At 39.6% G+C, this 14,524-nt stretch overlaps 2 non-coding genes across 2 annotated transcripts; both read right to left on the bottom strand.

Moving 5' to 3' along the window:
• Positions 1 to 5,662: 5,662 nt before the first annotated feature.
• On the bottom strand, positions 5,663 to 5,734 carry Trnas-gga (transfer RNA serine (anticodon GGA)). Its single transcript has one exon. It is a non-coding gene; the product is annotated as a tRNA-Ser (tRNA).
• Positions 5,735 to 9,372: 3,638 nt separating this feature from the next.
• Positions 9,373 to 9,483, bottom strand: LOC139960745 (U5 spliceosomal RNA). Its single transcript, XR_011790590.1, has one exon. It is a non-coding gene; the product is annotated as a U5 spliceosomal RNA (small nuclear RNA).
• Between the last annotated feature and the right edge of the window lie 5,041 nt (positions 9,484 to 14,524).

Genomic DNA, 14,524 nt, shown 5'->3' with positions numbered 1-14,524 from the left:
TAAATGATAGGAAACAACAGTCCATGTGATTGGTTCTTTAACTGACACAGCTGCACTACCATTTCGAATTCTATTTTTAGACGTTCGCCATATATAAAGATAAGATGCAAAATATCTATACATGCGCCCGAATTGCTTGCAAGAAAGCCACCAGCAGGCTGGATTAGATTGAAAGTACTTCCTTGTCCGTAGGTATTTAGCTGTCTTTCGTTTACATGGCTTCATGTCAACCACCCAACGAGGGCGCTATACAAAATCTCCATGTCGATAAACAACATATCAAATACGTCCCTTTGAGTGAGGTTTCAAATTTATTTAAAATACAAATCAATCTCAAAGTTTTTCATTGGAGCTAAAATTTTCAACAAAGAACATGAATTATACATTTTTTAAACACGATCATTACATGTACAAACACAAGATATAAATAGTATAAAAAAGTGCAGAAAGACAATAAAAATTGAAAAAAATGTACAAAAAAATGCAACACGTCGTAAAAGTGACGATTGCACGGTAAACAAAGGCAGCAACTGAGGAACATCTTGAAGAACGAGAATTACACACTTAGTTTTGAATCATCTAAGACAATGGGAGTCTTGGATATTGCATGGAAGACTGTTCCAGGCTCTGGCTCCAATGTATTAGAAGGAAACCTTGTGGACCCTTTCGATATAGACATCTGATTTGGTGGAAGAGCGAGTTCAAATTCCACTGGGAATGAGCAATTCAACTGACTGAACTGGCAAAATGGAAATTATGGCCGATAATTTCCAAGGTCAGCTCAAGTACATGTTTTGCAGATGGCTGTCACTTTACCAACTTTCCATTCACTTGGAAATGTACCAGTACTGATGGTTTGTAATAGGGATGCACCGGATCCAAATTTTTGGATCCGGCCAGAACCGGATTTTGCCGGATAGTACATGTCCGGCCGGCACCGGATTTTTTCATTACACAAAAGAAAATCATTAATAAGAAGAAGAAGAAGTATGAATCAAGGAGCAAATCTTAGGTGAGGTATACGCATATTAAAAAGAAGGTGAAATTAAGACCCCATTTATGAGGTTAAATATGACTTGAGGTGGTGTAATCTACATTCTTTAATAAAATAACTACAATATAATTGTTGACAAGCTTGATACAGTATGTAAATTTGTTTGCTGGAAAAATACTGCATACTACCTATCAAGATGATTGTCTCTGAATGTGATAACTGTAGAAAGGTTACTTTTGAAATCGTTTTCATTTGTCAGCACTGGAATTTATCATTTTTGATGAGAATTAAAGTTGTTCTAAGGTTTAAGAATGAACTTTAAGATGAAGTAGTTTTTGTGGAATTAAAACAAATTCAGACGTATCTAACCATATAAGAGATTGTTTCACACATAAAAATTCAGAGAAAACATGAATGCCAACAATAATGGGAAAGTAAAGATTCAATGGAACAGTATTTTGACTGCTAACTATATAAGTGGTCTATTTTAACTGCACAATATTAAACTGATGAAGGCTGCAAGAAATGATTTCACTGCCAACTGTATTTGTTGTATATAGCTTCATATTATTACAGTAGTTGTATTATTTTGGTTGATCTTTAGAAACAGTGGGTCAGACCATTGAGAAAATTAAATTAAACATGTTAAAACCTAATTTTTCCTTATAGTTTGAATGTTTTTATTCATTTTTGGAAATAGTTTACATCGATTTAAGTTAATACCAACACCTTTTTAAAGAATAATTCAGTCCAGATTTTGAAAAGATCCGGCCGAATTTTGAAAAATATCCGGCCGGAACCGGATAATTGCTCACTATCCGACCGGATAGTCCGGCCGGACCGGATATCCGGTGCATCCCTAGTTTGTAAGATTCATAGGCTATCAGCAATTGGTCAGGGGCACAAAACTTGAGAAGTGTAGATGGTATATTATATAGGCCTGTTGCTTTGTTGGTTGGTAATGCATTATAAAGATGTATCACATTTACACAGATGGAATTGCAAGAAACAGCTGTATCAGCCTTGGGCATGAATTTTTGTAGATAGAAAATTAAGGTGGTCATAAACAGATCTGGCGATACTACTCACGAGATTGACACTAATGTTAACAAACAAGTATGAGATATATTCGCAATGTCACCATTTTCAAAGATAGAAATAACCATGACGTCAAGGCTGGAACTGGGGCGGGGGGGGGGGCTATTGAAGAGGTTAAATCATGTAACGCTAAATCAAGTATCCAGTCATGCGCATAATGTGTAGCTGGCCATGAAATATTAAATGTTACATCCATCGCAAGCACCCGCACAAATCTCAACGAGGCAGCCACAAACATCGCACAGATTACAATTACAATCTCCACAAATGTCACAATCCCCGCAATTCCAGTCACAATCGCAACAATTACCGCCAAATGCTACACAGCTGAGGACTCCACAGACACCGCCGTCTGAACAATCATTGCATATGTCACAGGTGTCACAATCACAGCATCCCTGTCCATCCGGACCACACTGGCAATCAACGTCACAGCATTTATTATCTGCATCGGCAGGTCCTGTTTGACCGTCTCCGACTCCCTCGCTCCTTGCGCCGCCTCTACAACATGCACAATCTGGAGCGACAAAACACAAGTTGTAACGCATATTAGATTCGAATTCACTTTCCTTGCAATGTCTCCGTATCAAAATTGATAAACACATCACTATACCGATGACGACAAAAATAATAACAACAATGGCAAATATAATAAAGAATGTTGTAATTTCGTCATATTGGTCAAGAAATGACATTTTTTCTTGCGGTTTTAAGTGTTAGTAGCAGTTCCACGAATATGTTTCCGTAACGTCCTGTCCGATAGACTTTACCAATCTTTCATTTTTATACACAGTGAAATATATACTGTGTCAGTTTAGAAAGTGTTCCATAAATAGGAATTCAATCAACAATGCACCTTCCAACGATCTCAAACGTTTTCGTTGACTCGGGCTCAATGCTCATGTTGAGCTTGTAAAACTGAATTGTTGGCCTGCATGGCTTCGTACGCGCAAACCCTGCCTCAATTGCTTGGAAAACATCACGTGTCATGTCAATAGGATCGTAAAGTGTTTCCTATACTGATAACATGATGGTCTGCACGTTGAAATCTGATTCTCAGAATCACGAACCTGGTAATACATACCAAACATAACTACAGATGCTTAGAAGAGGCATCATTGTTATAATACCACACACATATCTTTATATATGTATATATATATATATATATATGTATATTACGATTTTCAATTATATATACAGGTGCGTATCCAGGGGGGGGGCGTTGGGGGCGCGCGCCCCCCGGGTAAGAAAAAGAGGAGAGAAAAAAAAGAGAAGAAAAAAGGGAAAAAGAGGGGAAAAAGAGGAGGGAAGGGAAAAGAAAAAAAAGAAAGAGAGAAAAAGGAGAAAAGGAGGGAGTAAAAGAAAAACGCGAAGACACCGGGGAGAGAAAGAGGAACAGTGACATCATTACAGCGCTGAAGGGTAGCCAGTGACGGATCAATGATTTCGTAAAAGTGTGACTCACCCTACCCCTTACACCGACAACTCCATTTTTTGACGTTTCCATTTTCCTCTCTCACTAATGATCTATATATGTACTATATATGGTCTATCATAACGCGTGTGTAGAATTGTGCTATGAAACCAACTGTGGCTGGTCTCGAACTCGACCGTGTCGTCGGGGAACATGACGCACTTTGGGATGGGGACGACCGCCCGCCCCCCCCCATTCAGCATTTTTTAAATGATATCGCTAAGTAATTTCAAAATAGAAAGTGCTTAGAGGCAACTTACAAGGCCTGGGAAGTGTCATTTTCAGCGATCTGGGAGACATTTTCGGCCAAAATTTGCTTGTACGCTTCGCGCCAACCTATGGTGGCGCTACGCTTAGATAATTTGCCTACAGGCTTCGCCCCTCCCTTGGCAAATTCCTCGCTACGCGCCTGTTCGAATTTGTAACGCAAACAGCAGATATCACATCATATCAGTGAGCATGAAAATGGCGTTCCAGGATGAAAAGCCTCAAAACTGTCCGACTTGCCTGAAAAAATAACCAAAAATTTTCGCGCGCAAAGCGCGCGTTCAGCATGTTCATGTCAATATCATATAAGCAAGCATCGGTTATTACATCGCATGCCATCATGTACCGTACGGTCCGTTCAAATTGCGCAGTATTTCGCGGGATGCTAATGTAAACAACGACATGTCTCATGTAGATGTATAAAAAGCATGGAGGTCCAATTATGTCAAAACTCTCTTTTACATTAGTAATGGCGAATTAGGGGCTGCAACCCCGCCGCGCAGTGGCGGAGCGTCCATACGGTCGCGGGGGGGGGGCGGTGGGTGCCCCCCTGACGGACTCAAATGGACTGCTGGCGCCTTTTTCAGCTCTTTACCACTTTTTACTTATTCGTGATTATTGACTTTTTTATTGCGCTCTCATCTACTTATTGACATTTTGTTGGTGTAATTTGGCGATGACACCTTATTCTTCGTTTATCTGCAAATTAGCCAGGCCCGGAAAGGGTCATTTCCGGCGATCTAGGGAGTATCTTTATTCAAAAATTTTCTGTACGCTACGCGCCAACCAGTGGTGGCGCTCCGCTTAGATAGTGTCGAAAGCGCTCCTACAGACCATTCTCGCCACTCCTGACCAATACCCCTAGCTCCGCCACTGCCGCCGCGCCTCCTACGCCTATGTGTGTAGTGTTCGGTTGAAGGAAATATCTGCTATTTTTTCATTTCCTTCAACCAAGTTTTATAATAGCCGTTATAAGAGGTTTTAATGTTTGTACACCAATAAAGTAACTGTGTCTGAATTTTCGACAATTTATGACCAACATTCTGCATCACACTTCCCTCTACTCGTGCAATTTTGACCGGTCTGTTAGGGGTTCAAGGAAGTTTTTCTATATTGGTTGTCCATAGATGAAATTTTGTACAACATTATGGGTATGTTTTGAAGTGAGTTTATTCACGAGAAATGTGAATTTTCAAATTCGGAACAAATATGGGGCTTAAAACCTTGAAAAGTGGGGCTGACGGGTATTGTGGGCCGCGACGTAGAATCACCTACAAAAGCAAAGACCCACAGGAGATGCCATCAGGTCGAACATGATGTGTGCCGGGTTGACAAACTTCAAAAAGGTTATGGATGGAAAAAAAAAACTATTAGGAAATACCTGGTTCTCAGGCAAAAAGTGTACATCTGGTTGGTCATTTCAAGCCCGAGAAGTGCCGTTTCCGGTGATCTGGGGGGGTTTCAAAACAAGAAATTTTCTTGTACGCTGCGCGCCAACCGATGGTGGCGCTCCGCTTAGATAGTAATTCGCGCCCCCCGGGTTTGAAAATCCTGGATACGCGCCTGATATATATATATATATATATATATATATATATATACATAACTACAGATGCTTAGAAGAGGCATTATTGTTATAATACCACACATATCTTTATATATATCTATATATATATATATATATATATATATATATATATATATATATATTTATTACGATTTTCAATTACATATATCGATATATATATATATTTATATCGATATATATTTATATCGATGAAATCGTAGTGAGTTGGAAAATCCAAAACTTCAAGTGGAAAACTTCCAGTCTCCACAGGGATTCGAACCCAGGCCTCCCGCTTTCCATGCGGACACCCTAACCACTAGGCTATGGACGCCGACCGCATGCCCAGAGGTTCGAATCCGGTTAGGAAGGTCGTAATTCCACTGTAGGCGTTTTTCACCTGTATGGAACTTCAATACTATAGTTATGTTTTAGTGACGTCTGCCTTACCCTAGAGATCAAACATGATACTAACCAACTCGAAATCATTTTGTGAATCCTAAACTCGGAACAAACATTCGGCATTTGTCTAAAATTTCGAAATTTGCCCCCTATATCCCACCTGTGAAATCCTACGCAAGATATACCCGCCTTACAATACATATACGTTATCGTTTTACACAATGCACTGAACAAATATTTTATCAACGTTACTTACAGAACACCGTATCGTATGGGTCAATCGCGGCTGCTATTATCTGCATTACTTATCAGAGTATATAGTGATAGACATGAGTGATTTCGAGGAAGGAAGGTGAAATGTGGGTCACTTTGAACGTTAATACATGTGTTACTCACTGAGAAGTTTCCAGGAAATAATTAAAGCTTACAGAGAACGTCAGTTATCGCTGGCAACGTTATAAGATTGTGATTTCTTACAGTATCTTCAACAATTTAATATTCGTACATGGTGAAAACTTGTGCATATCACTCGACGTGTAGTATTCGTTTTGTAGGCTAATAAGTAGAGTGAGGTGAAGGGGCGGGGGAGGGGAGGAGGGGTGAGTTAGAGAGAACGAGGGATCGCGTCATAGCTTTCACATCTCCTGCTTCCATTTTCCTGTTCTCTGGTCCCTCAAAAAATTAATAATAAATGCGATATAAACACTGCCAGTTCTTCATTTCATTACATTTCATTACATGAGGTCGGCTATTGTTTTAATCAAAATGAACGAAAGTGACGTCTTACACAAATGTAATTGCTTCGATTTTCATATAGACAATCTAAAAAGATGACTATATAAACATTATAATAAATGTTTACATATTAGCTAGGTCTATTGATATGGACCGTATACAAATCAGTTCAGAAAGTATTCATTATCACTTTCATTCATACTATCTTTTGATGGATGATCCTTAAAGATATGCTGTATTGGCTCCAATTATAGTATACGCTATAGCTAGGAAAGTTTTGTGATTACGTAAGCGACCTGCCACGATCGTAAATCCACCTCAGGATCTAAGATTAGCCTGCATAGCTTTGATTTACATGATTACGTTCGTTGTGTAAACACGGTGTGGAAATATGTTCTTGTCTACATTGTAGTTAATCATACAGCTTTCACACAAAGGCCCTCATACAAGAAAAAAATATGTGGCAGGCGTTGCGGACTAATTGGTAAAAAGAGGTCATTTTACGACCAAGGCAGGTCGATTACGTAATCTCAAGAAACTTTTCCATGATAGCGTGCTATATTTGGGGTATATACAGTAGACCTTTAAATGGTGTGAAGACTGCCGCAAAAAGAAACGTCTAATGCCGGTAATCTGACCTAGTTTCGAATGAGGTGTAACAGAAGTGTTAAACACCACCATCGATCCCAGAAAATACACACACAGCTTGCTATCGTCGGTAATTAGACACTAGTGTACATACAGCTACGGTCAATACCCACAACACAGTATACAAACGATACGGCGATGGACATCTCAGGTCCAGCTTAAGATAACAATTAAGGTATCACGTTTCAATACTGTCTGCATTTTGTAGCGACACGAACAAAACGTCACTTACGAACAACAGAAAGTTAACTCTTTCAGGAGTACGTATGGCAAGCCGTTTTAACATTTACCTCTCTATTCTACTTAAGTAGAATTAATTCCACTTAAGTAGAATACAATTAAGCTTAAGTGAAATGAATTGCACTTAAGTAGAATACAATTAAGCTTAAGTAAAATGAATTGCACTTAAGTAGAATTGCATTTTACTTAAGTTTAATTGTATTCCACTTAAGTAAAATTACCACTTTCTTTTAAGCTTAAGTTAAATTCAATTTCACTTAAGCTTAATTGTATTCTACTTAAGTAAAATACAATTCTACTTAAGTAAAATTTAATTTAGCTTAAGTAAAAGTGTCATTCTTTTTCACTTAAGCTAAATGCATTTTACTTAAGTAAAATTGTATTTTACTTAAGTAGAATACAATTAAGCTTAAGTGAAATTGAATTTAACTTAAGCTAAATTGTATTCTACTTAAGTAGAATTGTATTTTACTTAAGTAGAATACAATTGCATTTTACTTAAGTAAAATTCAATTCTACTTAAGTAAAATACAATTTAGCTTAAGTGGAAATGAAGGATATGGCAAGCCGTTATATCATTTACCTCGTGTGGTTGGTCTGGGGGCAATGTTTACATGCATGGTACCATGCCTTGTGATACTTCTACTACTAGTACCACTGATTGGTGGTATGTCGTGTTGTAGTCGTTCCCTTGGCTGGCTGCATTTACCAAATGTCTAACGTTCAGACTCAGTGATAAACAAAGCTTTGCTTCATTTGCTAAGTATGGTGTTATGTTCGTATATACACAACGAAAGCTGGATAAGTATCGCAGAATGGGGGAATGGCCGCAAATGGTTACGTAACTAGTACGTCTTGAACGTAACTCTATAGGTCTCGCATCACAATTAATTGTTCCATTGACTTACTCACTAAACTCATCACTTTCAAGACCTGCCAAAGCATAGATAGAAGTTTTCATCTGGTATATCCTACCCACCACATGATAGCTGTGTTCTAGTGGCCTATCATGGCATTTGCAAACTTCCATATCATGACCGTTTAGATTATGAGCTAGAAGAGGAGCAAGTTTATCACACTGAACCCTTCCATATGCTCGTTCGGAGTAATATCAACATTTAACCAAAGATTTTTAAAATGGTTTATATCACCTTCGATCCTCCCTATTTTCACACCATCTGTACTTAAAATTATGCTCTTTCATATAAAGGCAGAAAAAACGATGACAGTAAATGATAACATGCTTTAGGAAGCTTTACGTTAGGTACTTTTACCTCTTTTCTGACAATGGTAAACCTATTGAGCGGATGAACACGTGGTGAGGTACCTAAAATAGTATACAGAGTCGGACTTCGCGGCAAGTACAGTGACGCAATGAGTAGCATATACTGATTGACCAATCACATTTTACTTAAGCTAAATTGCATTTTACTTAAGTGAAATAGATTGACCAATCACATTTCACTTAAGCGTAATTCTATTTCACTTAAGTAAAATGCAATTTAGCTTAAGTGAAATTGAAAAGCCATTTTGCTTAAGTAGAATAGCATTTTACTTAAGTAGAATTGAATTTTACTTAAGCAGAATTGCATTTTACTTAAGTAGAATTGAATTTTACTTAAGCAGAATTGTATTTTACTTAAGTAGAATTGTATTTTACTTAAGTAAAATACGATGTAGACAAAAACCGTTTGAACTTAAGCTAATATGAATTCCACTTAAGTGGAATACAATTAAGCTTAAGTAAAATGCAATTCTACTTAAGTGCAATTCATTTTACTTAAGCTTAATTGTATTCTACTTAAGTGGAATTAATTCTACTTAAGTAGAATAGAGAGGTAAATGTTAAAACGGCTTGCCATAAGTACGAACACGGGGCGAGTCTTCAAAGTTCAATGCCTCTAAGGAATTCAGTATTTTTTACGTTCACTTGAGTGTGATATGCTTTCCCTCTTTTCAGAGGGTGTGAAAAATTGAGATTATCTAATGATGATACTCCACACGGAAATCTTTAGTAAAAGGCGAAAGATATATGCGTATTGTGAATAATCCAGATGGGATTGAGAGCAGGCTACAAAAGTCCACACTAAAATAAGTAAACATTCTCAAGTAGTGAACGATGCAGGAAAAAAGACACATTAACGTTTTAATTTACCCATAATTTACAGCTTTATGCTTCTGACACTATTTTCGCGACTCCTGGTATTTGTTATCTCTTCGAAATCAGTTAATTCTGTATCTAAAAACGGTCAATTTTCTCGAGTTGCAACGTTTAAGCCACATTTGTCAGCTGAAAAACTTCTGCAACAATCTGATTGGCTGTGATAATTACATATTCATGTCAACGTGACGCTGATAATCGCGCATGCGCACACACGTATTCCCGGAAACAACGACACATGCACACTCGTGTAAAATGTGCAATACCGAGCTACAATGATGCTATCGACGATGGAAAGCAAAGAAGTAATTATTATCAGTTAAGAGATGACGGGGAAATTTTACATCTGCATATACCAAAGGATGGATACAACTTTAAAGGGAGTGAAGACTCGCGCACAAAGAAACGTTTGTTGCCGGTAATCTGACCTAGTTTCGAATGAGGTGTAACAGAAGTGTTAAACACCACCATCGATCCCAGAAAATACACACACAGCTTGCTACCGTCGGTAATTATACATTAGTGTAAAGACAGTACATACTGCTGCGGTCAATACCCACAGCACAGTATACAAACGATACAGCGATGGACATCTCAGGTCCAGCTAAAGATAACAAGGTATCACGTTTCATTACTGTCTGCATTTTGTAGCGACACGAACAAAACGTCACTTGCAAACAACAGAAAGTTAACTTTTTCAGATGGCCGCACGCTGTTTGTGGCGAGTCTTCAATGCCGGGCGCGTATATCAATCAAAGTAGATGTAACAGCATGGGCGGGATTACGGGGTGGGGGGGGGGGGGCAAGAGGGGGCATTTGCCCCCACTTTTTCCCAGACCTTAGTTCACTTTTTTGTCGTTTTTGCAGACAAATGTGCACAACCCTAATCGAAATTATTCCCCCACAACAGCTCTATCAAATAGGACTATTTGTTTCGAATCTAATTCGAATTTGTGTTTTACATCGTAACATGTAGCATGCAGAATAACTGGAGCTGGAGCTAGCACATGGTTCGCAGCACAGGTTACGAATCCTGGAGCTAACACACTAGCGATTCAATTCTGCATGTGATGATTCCGCGGCATGTGCTACAGTGCTAGCTTCAGGAATTGATTTTCAACGTTGCTGCTCTACTGAATGTGTTGAATAACTAAATCCAGAGAACGATTTACGACAGCCAGATTTGCATATTGGGTATATCAATAATTAAATTCATAAACTGACACATGACACCCCCCCCCCCCGTGTCATTCAACAATATGCAATGGCAATGGCAAAGTGGGGACCGCGGGGAGAATTTCGAAGTGGTGCTGAACATATTCTTGATCGGTCCAATGCACAATAAACTAATAATTTTAGGGGGAAAGAACTGTCTAGATGCGATTTATTGTTACCAGAGGCAAGGGCGTAGGAACCGGGAGGGCTGGGGGGGGCGCCAGCCCCCCCAGTGAAAAATGTGGAGGGGCGGAAGTATCATTCCGCCCCCCCGCTCCGCAAGTCAGAAAACCCCTTTTTCATTTCCAAATGAGAAAAAAAATCTCATTTTGAGCACCAAATTGCATCTAAGGCCAGGTGAAAATACAAAATTAAGTTTACAAAATGGAGTGGGTGTTGAAGTGTGCTATATTGCACCAAATTGCATCTGAGGCCACCTGGAAATGCAAAAAATTCCAAAGGGGAGGGGGACACCGCCTCCCCTTAGACCCCTCCCCCAGGCCGGCCATCAGTCTTCAGCCCCCCCACTCAAAAGTACCTTCCTACGCCACTGACCAGAGGTGTCATTTTTGCTGATCTAGGATTTCCTTTTTGCTTAAATTTCGATACGCCGCGCCAACTGATGGTGGTGCACCGCATAAATAGTGACGTATAAGCTTCAGTTGTACATTACCATATAAGTTCTTCTATCCGTCCTCCCTAAATTAACATAAGTTCATTAATTGTTTAGATGCAATTTAAAGCCTATATGGGTGTTAATTTTACCGATCTAAGGGTACCTTTCATCGAAATTTCGACGCTCCTTGCCAACCGATGATGGCGCTCCGCTTAGATAGTGACGTATAACAAAAGTTGTACATCACCATCTGACCATATGTTCTACTATCAATCCTCTTCAAATTTTTAAACGATAATTAACTATCTATATAGATACAATTGCAGACATGAGATCTATATTTCAAGGATGGGTACATGCAGCTTAGAGCACTCGGGAAGTGCCGTTTCCGGCCATCTGGAGGGTTTGTAAAGCCCAAAAATTTCTTGTACGCTCCGCGCCAACCGATGGTGGCGCTCCGCTTAGATAGTCTTGCCGGCAGGTTTGCCCCCCCCCCCACTTTCACAACTCAAATCCCGCCCCTGTGTACCAGGGAGTCGTTCCATAACAACTCCCTGGTTGTACTTATTCTATAGCTAATTACACACCGGCAGCATAATATAAGCAATAGTATTGAATATTTAGAAGAACGACCTTTCTTTGGCCTCGATCCAACTTAATTACATGTTTAAATCCATACATTGCAATTTCTTTTAGGACATGTGGTGTTAAATATGTATGCTCTGTATCGAAGTCAAAGAGCATTTATGGCTGATTTTAGGGGCGGATCCAGAACTTTATAAAGGAAAGAGAGGTGGGGCCCATGGTGTCGCTGAGGTTGATGCCCATCTGGATTTTGGAGAACCACCCGCCCCCCCCCTACCACCGAAACAACCACCGAAAAAGTACTAGACAGTAAATGGTACAGTAGCAGGCGTGGGTCCAGTGGGGGCGCAGAGGGGCGATCGCCAAAAAAAAAGGTAAAATGTAGTCTGGCTTCTATGACGCTGTTCTATATAACTTCGACTATTGGCCATTAAAACACTGTACTGAGGGATCTTCGTCGAACAATGAATTCTAAATTATGATTGGTTAATTATTCAATTAAGATCGAAATACTCCGTTAGCGTAAACGCTACATGAAAATTACTGTTGACAGCCATGTTCCGAACTGTGTCGCCCAATGGTTCCTGTATTCCTTGTAGTACAATTAAGTCTATCACATTGCTTCGTTGCACGACGCGATCGCCGATCGTACAAATTACAAAAATTAGTTCGTAGAATTAAGAACTGCAGGTTCAATCGAAAGAGCCTATTCTGGTTAAAGGGTGTGAAGACTCGCGCAAAAAGAAACGTCTAATGCCGGTAATTTGACCTAGTTTCGAATGAGGTGTAACAGAAGTGTTAAACACTACCATCGATCCCAGAAAATACACGCACAGCTTGCTACCGTTGGTAATTAGACACTAGTGAATAGTCAGTACATACAGCTACGGTCAATACCCACAACACAGTATACAAACGATACAGCGATGGACATCTCAGGTCCAGCTAAAGATAACAATTAAGATATCACGTTTTAATACTGTCTGCATTTTGTAGCGACACGAACAAAACGTCACTTACGAGCAACAGAAAGTTAACTTTTTCAGATGTCCGCACGCGGTTTGGGGCGAGTCTTCAATGCCTTTAATCCAGGGTTGTCCAACCTTTTGCAGAGGAGGGCCGCATGGAATGATTATGATGAAGGAGGGGGCCGCATGAACCCTACGCTCGATTTTTCGATTTTTGCCCGAAGCCCAAGGCAACAAGATATGAGCACTGCGCGCGGAGCGCACTGATTTATTTTCCTTCCTGATAAAACATGAATAAAGTTCAGCCCCCCCCCCTCCGCTGAGAGAGTGTCACACAAACTGACCTGTATGCAGTTTTTTGGACTTAGAAGGTTCGAATGATTGATTATATAGCTTCAAATTGTTATCAATAAATCTGCTCACCAACATTTCGCACCGTAGAGCATCTCTGGCGGGCCGGACGCAACTATGCGGCGGGCCGGACTGTGGCCCGCGGGCCGTAGGTTGGACAACCCTGCTTTAATCGAATGAAGAGATGTGCGTAGGCTACACGTGAACAACATATTAGTTTTTAATCATCATTCGATCCGGATCATCACCGAGCGAAGATCCTTCCCTTGTGTTTATAACTAAAAGGGGGGGGAGGGGCATTATATCATCCAAGTTAACTTGAACGTTTAATTTTTAAAGCATTGTCATATGCATACACTCGGATTTTCCTGATGTTGCCCACTTTGACGGATGCATGATCATTATTAATGGCTAGCCTATTTCGAAATTGCAGAGTGGTCACACTGCATAATAAAACGCGATTTCATAAAATATAAAAAATTTTTTTTTGTGTACTTATCGTGATTGCCAGATGCCAGGAAATCGCATTTAACAGTGTTTCAATTTCAAAATCTTCACCTTTGGTGAGAAAAAAAATGGGTGAAAGTGGCAAAGGTTACATTTCATTCGGTCACTTAGCAATGAAAACTGATAAAACATTACACATATGGATATACAGTACAATGAACGACTACTTATGGCTATAGCTAAGTATCAATGCGAGATTATGCTAATAACGTAACTGTTTTGCAATGTTTTGTGTAAGGGTGTACAGCCCTCCCCTCCCCGGTCTGAAATTATTAGAATTTATAAGACAATGTCATGGACAAAGGTGAACATCTTGAAAGTATATACAGCTGTATAATCAATATTCCTGCACTTACTGGAGGGGGGTCTGTCGTGATCACGATTAGGCGACCTAAAGTCATCTTTTAGAGATAAAGGCAACTTCCATTGAAAGGAATGTCTTGGTACATCGACATATATTTACATACTTCCTAGCCAATAAATTATCACTTTCCTCAATTGTAAAGAGCAAACACCTAATTATTAACTTTATTTTCCCCTCAAAATTGGCATGTTTGCAAACTAATGGCATATCAAGTTTTTCTTCCGGGGAGGTGGAGGAGGAGGGGGAGGGGAGGGAAGGAGGGTTACAACCGCATATGACAAGGACCTTCCGCTGTATTATGTTATCTAGTGGGTGAAGGTCCCTTTTGTATA

This window comes from Apostichopus japonicus, chromosome 19 (genome assembly GCF_037975245.1).
Source record: "Apostichopus japonicus isolate 1M-3 chromosome 19, ASM3797524v1, whole genome shotgun sequence".
Taxonomy (NCBI): Eukaryota; Metazoa; Echinodermata; class Holothuroidea; order Aspidochirotida; family Stichopodidae; genus Apostichopus; species Apostichopus japonicus.
Note: the sequence above shows the minus strand (reverse complement) of the source record. Positions and strands in the feature narration are given on the sequence as shown.